This window comes from Apteryx mantelli, chromosome 1 (genome assembly GCF_036417845.1).
Source record: "Apteryx mantelli isolate bAptMan1 chromosome 1, bAptMan1.hap1, whole genome shotgun sequence".
NCBI classification, from domain to species: Eukaryota; Metazoa; Chordata; class Aves; order Apterygiformes; family Apterygidae; genus Apteryx; species Apteryx mantelli.
In genome coordinates, this window is record NC_089978.1 from 37,419,070 (window position 1) to 37,431,243 (window position 12,174).

Here is a 12,174-nt window from a genome sequence, read left to right on the forward strand (position 1 = left end):
CACTGAGAGTGTATAAGAAAAAGAGTTGGCATATTCTATGCATTAATTTTGAAGAGGATTCTGTCTTGTTAGCTTTCATTTCCATATATCTTTATACATATGTATGAACATGTATGTGTATATACATACGTAGAAGAGTGTGTCTGTGGGAATGTGTAGAGAAATAAATTAACAGAATTCCTCATTTAAAAATAAACAAAAGAGTAATTTCATTATCAAAAGTGTCTTTCTTTAAATTACAATCAGTCCTGAAAAAAATTTGTTTGCTGTGATTATTATTTATATCAAATTATAACTGAAAATATATAATGAATACCATCAAAATACAATAAAATGAGTCACAGTGAGTCTTTATGATGTAGAATGTACATTGTTTTACTGTATATTACAACTTGTGTAAACCATTGATATCCTCAGAAAGTTTTTTTTTTTTTATGTAAATGCACTCAAAGAAAAGGCTTACAGATACTGATGAAAAAAACAAAAAACAAACAGGCTTACAAAATCCTTGTCCAAGAAGAGTTATGCACACCTTAACTTTGAAGTTAATGCTACATCTGAATTGAAGGGAGACAAACGACACAGGAACATGTTTTTTGTAGTAATGTACTATGGATCACACTGGCTCCTTGCAGCATCGTCAGTGAAGGGACTGCAAACCATGTCTCTGAAGAAGAAACTGAGCAGCTCAGCTTCCACCATGCTTTCCCTTTGCTATCTATAAGCTTTCTGGTTAAAAGACAGAAAAATAAAATGCCTGATTTTTCAAGGTGGTTTAGTATTCATGATGAATGATCTGCACTGGCATTTTGTAAGATATGTCTCTCACAGTTCTGTATCAACCTTTCAGGGCTACAGTGATGAATATGATTCTTCTTCCTTTACATAAACCCTGCCCTATGTTGGGAAATACGCTTGGGCACTTGTAGTCCACAAAATTTGTGATAAATATGTTTCTGTACACATCAGAGTGAAGTGATGTTCAGACACCTGCCTCTGAGACCATCTGGGAGGGAGTCACATCACTTCTGGTTTTGGAATTACTTTGTTTAGTTATTTAAAATGTCCTCCATAACAGGTCACACATATTTACTTAGTGTTGAATCACACCATGAAAACTGAGATGTTTTATCTTAGATCTCTAAACACGAATTTTTAAGGACCCCATTTTAGACAGAGTATGTTTGAATTGTGGGTCTGTGTCTAAATTAGTTCTTCTCTAAGAATAGGATACTATCCAGGTAAGTGTAAACACTCTAGAAGATGGCACAATTTCTATATGAATCTAAAATGCATTGACATTTTAAAATTACCTCACACCAGTATCTCTCTTGCAGAGGACACAAACTGAAACAGTGCATCAGCTAGTACTGTGGTCTTCAGAGTTTTCTTAGAAGCCGCCAAACTATTTCATATCAAAAACCATATTTGCTTAGAGTATATATCTTACAAAAAAAAAACCATAAAATTAATGTGGAATCAAACTCAATCTTCAAATTTTCTGAGAAGGGAGAAGATATCTTTACTAACGTATATGAAAACGAGGTAGTTACCAAAATCTACTAACATCATCCAGAGCTAGAAATTTTGAAATTTAGGAATAAACTTAAAGGAAAGAAGAATGTGCTGGAAACATAAGAAATTAAATAATCTTTCAGAAAGTACTACATCCCATGTGTTGGTTTGTGATTTTTGCCAAAGAAAAACTGAAAATTTTGTTTCTCTTACAGGGAAGTATTTGTCACAAAATCAGAGAAAATGATAGAAAATATATCTGGATCTAAGTTAAATTCCAAAGAATAGCATTGCTCTAAGGAACTAGCTTTTTGAATGTATTTTTCTTTCTTGTCAAAGACAATTTTAAACCACCATGGTGAAATTTTAAAGAAAAATTCCACAAAAACTACAATTCCTATCATCCCAACTATATATTTTAATAAATTCTATATAAACTTCATGACGGCAGTCGTTCTCTTCCTACAACTATAAAATATGAAAGTGTAACCAAAATAACCACAGTCTCTAGGCCCCAGGTTAATTTGTTTCTATAATCTTATTTATTTATTTATTTTGCCTATAACACACGGACTTATGGTATGTTTGTGTAGAAGAATTCAAATTTATTTTTGTGAACACTAGGACAGATATCTTACAAAAACTCTAATTTTGCATCAGTCATTTCCTGGATGCAAAATAATAGAGATAAAGGGAAGTTCTTTAAATATCTTATTACATTAGAATTTAAAAGTCACTCTGCTAAATCAGGTGGCAGTTTCACTTCTAACCTAAACTAAAAGTCAGTTTGAGTATAATCTCTCTGGCATACCTTCTCAGCCTCCAACAGTCATCTGTTAAGGGCTTCCTACCTTGGAAACTGTATCCAACTGTTGTGTTTAAAAGCCATTTATTGACCTATGTCTCATTAATTTATCTAATCCTTTTAAAAATTCTTTTATACTTTCAGCATCCACAACCTCTAGCGATGATATATGATGCCTTGATTTCCATTTCTTACCTATTAGATTGCTATTACAGCTAGAGAATTTATTCTGTCATCTAGCAACCCAGTCAATGTGTTGCGATGTCCAGGCATAACTTTTCAATCAGATAAAATCAGATTTGCTTTTTCTTCTGGTATTGTATCATCACCAACAAACTTTGTTACCTCACTATTCACACTTTTAAGAATATTCTGAACAACACATATACCAGCAGAGATCGCTGAGACTACCTCTAGTAGTCTCCCTTCAGTGATGAAATAAGTTTATTCTTACAATTTGTTTGCTCCCTTTTAACCATTGCTTAATGCATAGGAGGATTTTTTCTTATATTTTGAGACAGCTTATTTTCTTTAAAAGCCTATTATAAAAGATGACTTGAAAGTTTTTGAAAATCCAAGTACACTAAATCCACATGAATAACCTCATTGCATGCTCCTTGAGGAATTTAAAAATAATTCTAATAAATTTGTGAAATATGACTTCCCTCTGAAAGATAGCTCTTTTGTTTACTCTTCCCCAAGTTCACATTTACCCCGTATTTCATGCTTCTCTAATAATTCTACTACTAACTAAAATTCCTACATACTTGACAAATATTGAAGTCAAATGGATGGATCTGAAATTTATCAGATTATTCTCTGATGATTTTTTTAAAGAAATGACACATATTTTCTAACAAGTTATGTAACAGAGTTAGACATTCAGAATTTTTATATTTCAGTTCCTTCAGAATTCATAGTCAAGTATATGCTTTCCTAATGTCATTAAAACTACAGTAGAGATGGTAATAATAAGAGTCAATAATAGGTCCTGCTTTCAGAGCAGTGGTGCTCTGATCTCCAGATAGGGTAGAAACCTTTTTCCTAATTGTTGTTTTTGTTTATATCTATTTAAGAATAGTCACAGTGGAGCTGACTTTATTCATGAACTCATTAGTCTCTTTCATCCAAAGTGAAATGCATCTGGGATAAATTTGAACTGAACACACTGGGTCTCAGGCTACCCCCACTCCTCCTGATATTATCCACTCTGCCACGTTTATGTGAAGGGGCATGAGGAAGTAGGATCCTCCACCACCAAGTAGAAGGAGGACTTGGCAACTAACTAGCTGTGAGGTCTTTAATTAACTGCAAGGAGAGAAGTATGACTTTGCCAGAATTCATTATTTCAAAGAAATCAGAACATCAGACAATGATGGTGCAGTTAAAGACAGAGATGAAATCAATGCAGATTTACAAGACCTCCCTGCCAGGTAAATTTCCAATTTTTCCTTACTGGCTTGCCAACTCCAGCAGAACTCAGCCTTCCAAGTCAGCTAGTCATCTAGGCTATTTCTGTGGAGCCCTTAGAAACTGGACACAAATACTATCTTCTTGTTGGCATTTCTAGGACTTGTACTCCTGAAACAGATCATCATGGGCCCATGACCATGAGGATTTCCATTTCCATGGTTCCAGGACTGGCAACCAAGCAGCCTGACATAGCAACCACCACACAGGGGAAGGTTTCAACATCTTCCTGTTTGTTTCTAATGAGAAAAAAAAAAAGCCTAAATATAACATAATAATATTTTTATGAACTAAATATTATTAATAATATTATTAACTAAATATTAATATTAACTAAAGATATGTGTGTGTGTATATATATATAATTATATTTATATATATTTTTTTACAAAACAGAATTTCTTCTTTCCTGTAGGAGTCTGATAGCTTTGAATAAAATGAAGTCAAATTTAGATTCATGGGCTAGGATGTACTTACACAGGGTTTTCTTTTTTCCTTGAAGAAGCAAACTTCCACATATGTGTGAAGAAAGTGGAGGCATGCAAAGCACAGGGAAGAAGCAGATATAAGGAAATAAAATAAATAATAAAAAAAAGTAAGAGGTATACGTTGTCAGAATAATTCCTCACTTCATAAGATTTTTAATATATAATCAAGATTTCACTGTAATCTCTACAGAATTTGTAGATCTCCACAGACATGTCTCGCGTTTTTCCTCACAGATCTACTTAGAGAGTTCATGCAAACCTTTAAAGTAAATGTTCATAAGGGAGATTGTGTAATGCTGTACTTTATTTTTTTTTCTGTCTCTCAGTATCTCAAAGGAAAACTAAATTAATGTCTTTTACCTATCTGCAATGATATTTTCAGAATACATTGCCATTGCTCTACCACTGTGCTGTTTTATAAATAAATTTACATAACATCTAAAGGCAGGAAGGGAAAAGCAGATGGTAAAGTGAGAAATACTAAACCACACCAAAATATTGCACAGCGTGATAAAGCTCTTACCCAGCCTTTATCCCTTCTTTGTTATACAGATTCTTATATTGCAATAGAACATCTATGTGTTTACACAGTCAAATGTTTAAATAAAAACCAATCCACACATCACTGAAGCTATGCCATGACAGTAGCAAGTGCAATGCCATCTAGGGTGCTGAATATCCTCTAGGTTTTCGTGGGGCTGCTGCTGGAGAATATTACTACCTTCGCTCTTGAAGGCCCCACAGTGTCCCTCAGACCTTTCCAGCCTCTCAACAAACTGCCAACGGGTATTTAAGCTGCAAGTGTAGAAGGGACATAAAAGATGAGAAAGGCCCTTTGAGAGCAAATCATGGAATGGGACTCCTCAATCATCCAGCACGTTTTCCCACTGTTACAGGGAATCACGTATGATGACTGTGTTCGCATTAAAAGGGCACACATGTAGTCCTCTGTGTACCACCACAGCCTCCTCCCTCTTTCTGTGTGCTGAAGGAAAGAAAAATGGCATATTGGGGATGACTGGTTGGGAGGAAGCGTGCAACATAATATTAATGACTTTTGCACCTCTTGCACAAGAAATGCTTATAAGTGTCTTTATGTACTTAATGGTGATAATCCATATATAAATAGTTATATCAAGGTAGGTTTAACTTTTGAAATCTTCCCATCATCCTCTTCTGAGGCTTCCACCTAATTACCACACAGCAGGGATGAAGTGGCTGCTTTTTTCACCTTTCTGCATCAACAAAAAGCTGACACTTTAAAATCCTTTTGATCATGATATAGTGAATAATCAGTGCAGATAAACACTCACTGAGTGTCCAGTTCCCCAGTAAATCAAAAAGTGGAGCAGATTAGGTGACTGTATTTTCTAAGTAAGACTAAGTAAGCATCTAGAAAAGTCAAAATGAGTCGTCAGCTCCAGGACCCTAGTAAAACAGGTAACAGCATCATATATCCTTTTACATAGATGGATCAAGCTCTTCCTTAAAAACTGTTAGGCTGTGCCTCCTGCTCCCCCCAACCCGTTTCAAAACCTTGCTGCTCTGAGCAGCAAACTCCTTTAAATTTACATCCTGAATTCGTGGACTCTTTGTATTCAGTTGTTGTGCCAGAGTGTCTTTAAATTCTACCTGCAATAGATCATGGATAAAAGTTAAATAAGATCATATCCAGGACTGTGCTGATGTGTCCTAAATGTAACCTCCCTGAAGATTTTGATACATATGTTTTCAACACAATCTTCTTTAATGTCTCACTTCCCTCATTCTTTAGCAGCTTCATAATTCTGGTACCAAGACTATCTTCCCCAACTTCATATACAATTTCCTGCATGGAACCACAATGTTATTTTTTCCTAATGTCTGGGAAGGTAAGACCTACTGCGTTCCCACCGCTTGGAAAATTAGTTATTTTATCAAGGAAAGCTATCAGCTGTGACCCATGGTCCTGCTCCCAGGGTGACACCAGGACCCTCTCTCACCCTAGCTGTGGCACCACAGACAAGGTGGCCATCATTGCCCGAGGTCTGACCTCAGTTGCTGCCCCAAATTCATGCCCTCTGATCTCTCCAGTTGCTGGCACCTCATCCTAGCAGCACTCACACATGGGATAGAGAGTGAGATTGCATGGAAAGATAGTTAAGAAAGGATTTAATAAAAAGACAGGATAGATTATGGTGATCAGGTGCAGGACTCGGTCACACGAACCTACTGACTGGCCAGTGCTTGCATGCAATGGCCCCTTTTATACTCCTCCTCTCTATTCCCCTTCTTGTTCCTCCCTGATCTCCTTCACCCAGATTTCCTTAGAAAGTTTTGCATAGTTCCACAGCCCCCTCTCTTATCTAAAAATCCTCATGTTTGTCTTGCTTCCTCCTTTTCATTCATCACAAAGTCCAGGTTGGCCATGTCTGCAGTTTCTTAATGGCCCATCAGTTAGTGACTGAAGATTTGCTCTTTGCCATTGCCTCCGTTATCCCTGTCTACCAGGTTTGTGTCTCTCTGTGTCTTGTTTACTGCCTCCCCCTTTACATATTGTCCCCTTTGCACTGAAAAGGTCCCTGAACGGATAACCTTAATAATGAAGACGCTTTCACTTTCCACATATCCTTACACATACTGCTGAGTCCTGATTAATGGCCACTGCAGTTGACAAAATCACTTAAAAATGTCTTATTGAAAAACGGTTCTCCGGGACTTTTAATTTTATATGCTGGAGCTTTTTGGAGATTTGGGGGTGGGAGGGCATTTAAATGGTAATGTTTCCAATGGTCTAATCAGCCTTATCTGTCTGATAACAGGATATGGGGATAAACATAATATTCATCAGAATTTCAATGCTGAGTAAGTTCTAGATAGCAGTTATGTTGCAGCAAAAATGTTTAGAAATGTATTGTCTCTAATTTCTGTTCTCTTCTTTATCATCTTTCATTATAGTTTAGTGGCCCACTATTTTTTCAGATATTAAAATATTCAGCCTGATAAAATAAAAATACTTTGATTACAGTACTACACGTAATTACTTGACCCTTCTGAAAATATGTAGAGACATATCAAACCAGAACAACTTGCTTCATTTTCCTCTTTTCTTTTTAAATAATGTTCTCAAAATAATATTGATTAACATTTCATAGCATTGGTCCCAATGGAATTCCTTTCTTTTTGTCTTAGATAAAAACAGTGATATAAGATGATGCATGACCAGGAATATGATACTGTCAATAGGAAGCATTAATTAACAAATTAATTAGACACAATTTGTTTCTTTCCCTCATGAGAGAAGAAAACAGTTTTTCTGTCTCGCTGGAGAGCGTACAAAATAAGGAGAATCATGCAGATATCTATCCCCTAAATATTGCAACCTTAATAAACTTCCTCTAGGGTTTCTTTCTCCAGGGTAGATTCAAATTGTTTTCTTAAACTGGTTCACCCATCCCTAATCCACAGTTTGCCAGCATAATTTGCTTCTGCGTTTTGTGATGTCCTAGCAACTGCAGAAATAATATAACCCCTCATGGCCCTCACTCACAGCTGAACTGAAACCACTTTGATGCAATGGAATAATTTATGTTTAGCTACATTTCCTCAGGCCAGATGTATATAGTAGAGTATATTAGATGCTCTGCCCTCTGTGTTGAAAATGTTTTTCCATTGTAAATAAGCATTGAAAATGCCTAATTCTTTCCTGTTTTGATCTGTGTCCTCCTTAAGGTTAAGTGCATGTATGTATCATAAAGAAAACAAGAGCAACAACAACAAACAACAAAAAATAAATAAAAAAAAGAACATAATTAAAAAACATAGCTCATTTTCCCATTGTTTGTGTTTTTTATTTGCAAAAGCAATTCTTTAGCAAAAATACGAACAGGTTGAAGAAATCTTATAAAATCACTTTCTTAAAGTATTAGCTAACAGCAACTATTCTTTGAACTTTTTTCACAATAATCATCAGAAAATTACAGTGCATTATAAAATCAATGAAAGACTTATTTTTTTCTTTAAAGAACGCATTTTCTCTCCTTTGTCTTTTAGCTCTTTATTTCTCTTTCACTAAGCTTGCCAATATTTTGTGGAAGGACTTATGTCTTGAGTACAGTTAAAGGGTGACACTGTAGGCAGTACTGATCTTGGCGGGGGTTGCATGGTTCTGGGACTCTGCAAGCACCTCCTGAATCTGAAGCAACAACTCTTCTTCTTTGAAGTTTTGCATTTAGGTACTTAAAATTATGTTAAGGAAAAATGTAATTGTTGAAGGTGGGATTCTGTTTACTTCTGATTTTCTCTTAATTGAGACTGACAGTAAGAATAATAAACAGCGCTGGAACATTGCAAACAATACAGCTCAGAAGTAGATAAGGTAGCAAGAGATCAGTTAAAATGAATTAAAAATTAGTAATGTGAAAGCTAAAGTAGACTAGTAAATACATTAATTTACACTTAAAGACAAAAAGGATATCTCTCTTTGAAGAGTGTTATATAATTAAGCTCACTAAAGGAGGAGCAAATAGTGTGTTTGTACCTGGAAGATGCCAAATCTTTTTAATTAATGTATGTGGTGACTGGATAATCACTAATGAAAGTATAAAACCACATGAAGCCAGAATTAGAAAGAAATATGTATGTATGTGTGTATGTATGTAAAAATAGATAACCAAAATATACCCAAATCTTATGGAAATTTTCTATATGGAGCAAGCTTTTTTTTTTTTTCCCCCCAGTCCAGAATGTTCCTTCCTCTACGTACAGAATATGTCATGATATGTTTTTACGCAGTAGTGGTAAATTAATATAATAATAATAATAATAATAATACAAAGAAGAAGAAGGGGAAGGAAAAGCAAAGCCAAGAACTGGATTTTTCACTTTAGAGCTGTATTTTCTGTTAAAAATAGTGACTTGACTCTGTAAAATTTGGCCATGGAGGTAAAACAGTATCCACTTTTGTAACCCTGATGGCTGACAAGTGATAAGCCAAGATAAAAAGTTCATTCTTTAACAGCATTCCCATGTATCACACCCTTGCCAGCTATGTAAGCAGCATGCCACTGCTGTATTTACTGTAATCAAATTTCTCTGGAACAGCAAGTTGTTAGGGCTATTAAATGTCTCAACTGGAAACCTCCCATATGGCTAAATTGAAAGGTGGCAGCTAAACAGGCTGCATGAACATGTGCTCAGTTAAGTAGTGTGCCCCAAATGCCTCCATCATCAAATATACAGTTTTCAAGATCAGTTGTTTACTGAGATTTATTTTGAGCAACCACCGGATTTCTCTTAAGGTTTCTGTCATTAGCTGTTTTCTCCTTATGCTGAATGCTGCAAAATGTTACTGCACTAGCGGTCAAAATGTTCAGGTTCAAACGATCTTCAGTTGGGTCACAGACCCAATTATGCCCTGAGGTCCAAAGTTGGGTTTCCTTTTCGGAAGTAACATTGCCTCACTAAACACCACTGTACTGAATCTGCCCTCATCTGATATAATTTAATGGGTAGAACAGATTCCTGAATCATCCATTCCTTAAAATTATGTTCAAACAGAAGCTATATTTTATTTGCTTACAGTAACTCTCTTCATTTAAGGGGGGGGGGGGAAGTTTTCTATGTTTTCTTTAGATTTGACCTCTCAATTGGTGAGCTGTTTTTACATGGCCTCTAACCTCAGACAGAGAATTTTATATAAAAATCATGCATTGTTTGAACTTAAAGGTACCTGCATAAAGAATTTTACTTGTTATATTTGGACTTGTTATTTTTTAAAAACACTTTAGATGATGTTTAAAGCAATACTAAAAAAAATTAAGAACAGCTAACTGTAAGATTTTTTTAAGGGTTAGAATATAATTTAATTTGGTGAAATTGCAAATGTGCCTTACTGTAAGGAGATAAGTTGTTCCATTTATTTAATTCATTATGATGGATCAGAACCTGCATTTTTACCTCATTATGAAATATAAACACAAAAACCCCCCCAAACTTGGAATGTTACGTTGCAAATAAATCAGTGAAAGTCTTGAGATAGCTCATACGCACGATGCTGACACCTGTCTCTATAGACTTCTAAACACCACTTCTGTTCTTTGTTTGTCCTAAGAGCACTGACACAGTATCTTTTAGGAAAAAAAAAATCACCCTTATACAATTCACATACACACTGATTACTGAAATTTTGAATTTATGCTTTAAAGAAAGCAATTTTTATTTTTTTTATTTTTTATTATTTTTTTTTTTTAGGTTTCAGTAATAGAGAAATGTTCTATATGGCAGTTGTTGTGGACAGATTCCAGATAACTAGTTTATATTCACAACATCACAATCTAGTTAAGGAAAAGGATTACTGAGGCCCTTCTCTGACACGCTGAGATGGCCCCTTACCTTCCTTTCTCTCTGCCTTTGTCTCCTGAGACTTGAGGTTGAAAGAGGGAACTCATCCATAGGCTAGCTTGTATCAAATTCTCTAAAGTGTTGGTAATCCCCTCTGTTTTGGGATCTGACGCTTCTCATTTTCTAATGATTGCTTTTTTTTTTTTTTCATTCAAGATAATGGTGCATTAGAATCATTAGCTCCTGTTTGCTGTTAATGAGCACACTCCCTTTAGTGACAATCTTTGCTTTTAAATTTGACCTTTTTTTGCTGACTGCTAAGATTTAGAGAATTATGACAAATTCTCAGTAACTATTTAAGCATTAGCACTAGGTTCTAGAGAGATGTTTTTAATCTGCACAAAGCTTTTCTCTTTATTTTTCTCGATAATTTTATCCACTTTTGCTTGTATATATTTATGTGATGGTGGACTGAAGACTCATCAAGTTGAGTCACTCACTAACCTTTATTGTTACTTCAAAGTAATTATCTAATATAATCTAGTTTTTTTTAAAAAAGGAAAAAAAATCATTAAGAGTATGACTGAACCCCTGTACCCATACAAACCCTCATAAGCATCAACTGGTTATTTTAATTTGAGCAGATCATAGATATGAAAGGTGAAAACTCAGCTTTTTTGAAGTAAATAGCAAACCTCCCACTGACTTCACTGAGGCCAAGATTTCATTTCCAGATCAGTTTGCAAAAGTTTACAAATGAAAAAAAGTCTAAATTGACAACCAATATTATTCAGAATGAATAATTCTACCAACTCTATTTAACAGAATTGTCCAAGAAAGATTTACACCTTTCTTTTTAAAAGAAAGAAATAGAAAATTTTGATAAAAGAGTTGGTGGCTTTTTTGAGCTATAGCTGAGTAAAAATATTTCCCTTCGGATAGAGGTGTTACTTTTATTGTGCAATAATAGGCTTCAATCTTGGGCTTCAGGCCTTTTATCAGGATCTCAGTAATGGTCTACCTTTAGGACAATATTTTATCATGATTGCCCTTAAAAATACTTACTATATGACAGAGCATTTATAGCTGTGATGGTTTGGCTCATTGGACATAGTCATGCTACTGAATAGCCAGTGATGACAGAAACAGTTTCTTACAACAAACTACTAAAAGAAAAACCTATTCTATATGTAAGAAATTGTGTGTTTATCATGAATGCTAAGCAAGTCAGCATGCTGTTCCCTGAATTTCTAGAATATTACATATTCCTAATTCTGATTTAAAGAACAGACAACAGAAAAAAACAAAATCCAAAAATGCTCAAGTGATATTCTTCTGATTCTTCCAAGGGAGAAAATGGGTAGAAAATATAAGCTGTAAGTTAAAAAAAGAAAAAAGAAAAAACAGCAAGTGGTATTCATTCATCTGCAGAACAACTTGCCACTCTTAGTAAGTCTGTTCAGAAGCCAGAAATCACCCACAGCTTTGAAACTCTGAAGAGTTAATATAAAGGATATACATTTAAAAAAAGAAATGATGATGTGGCAAACTGAAATGTATTCTACTCATATGTCA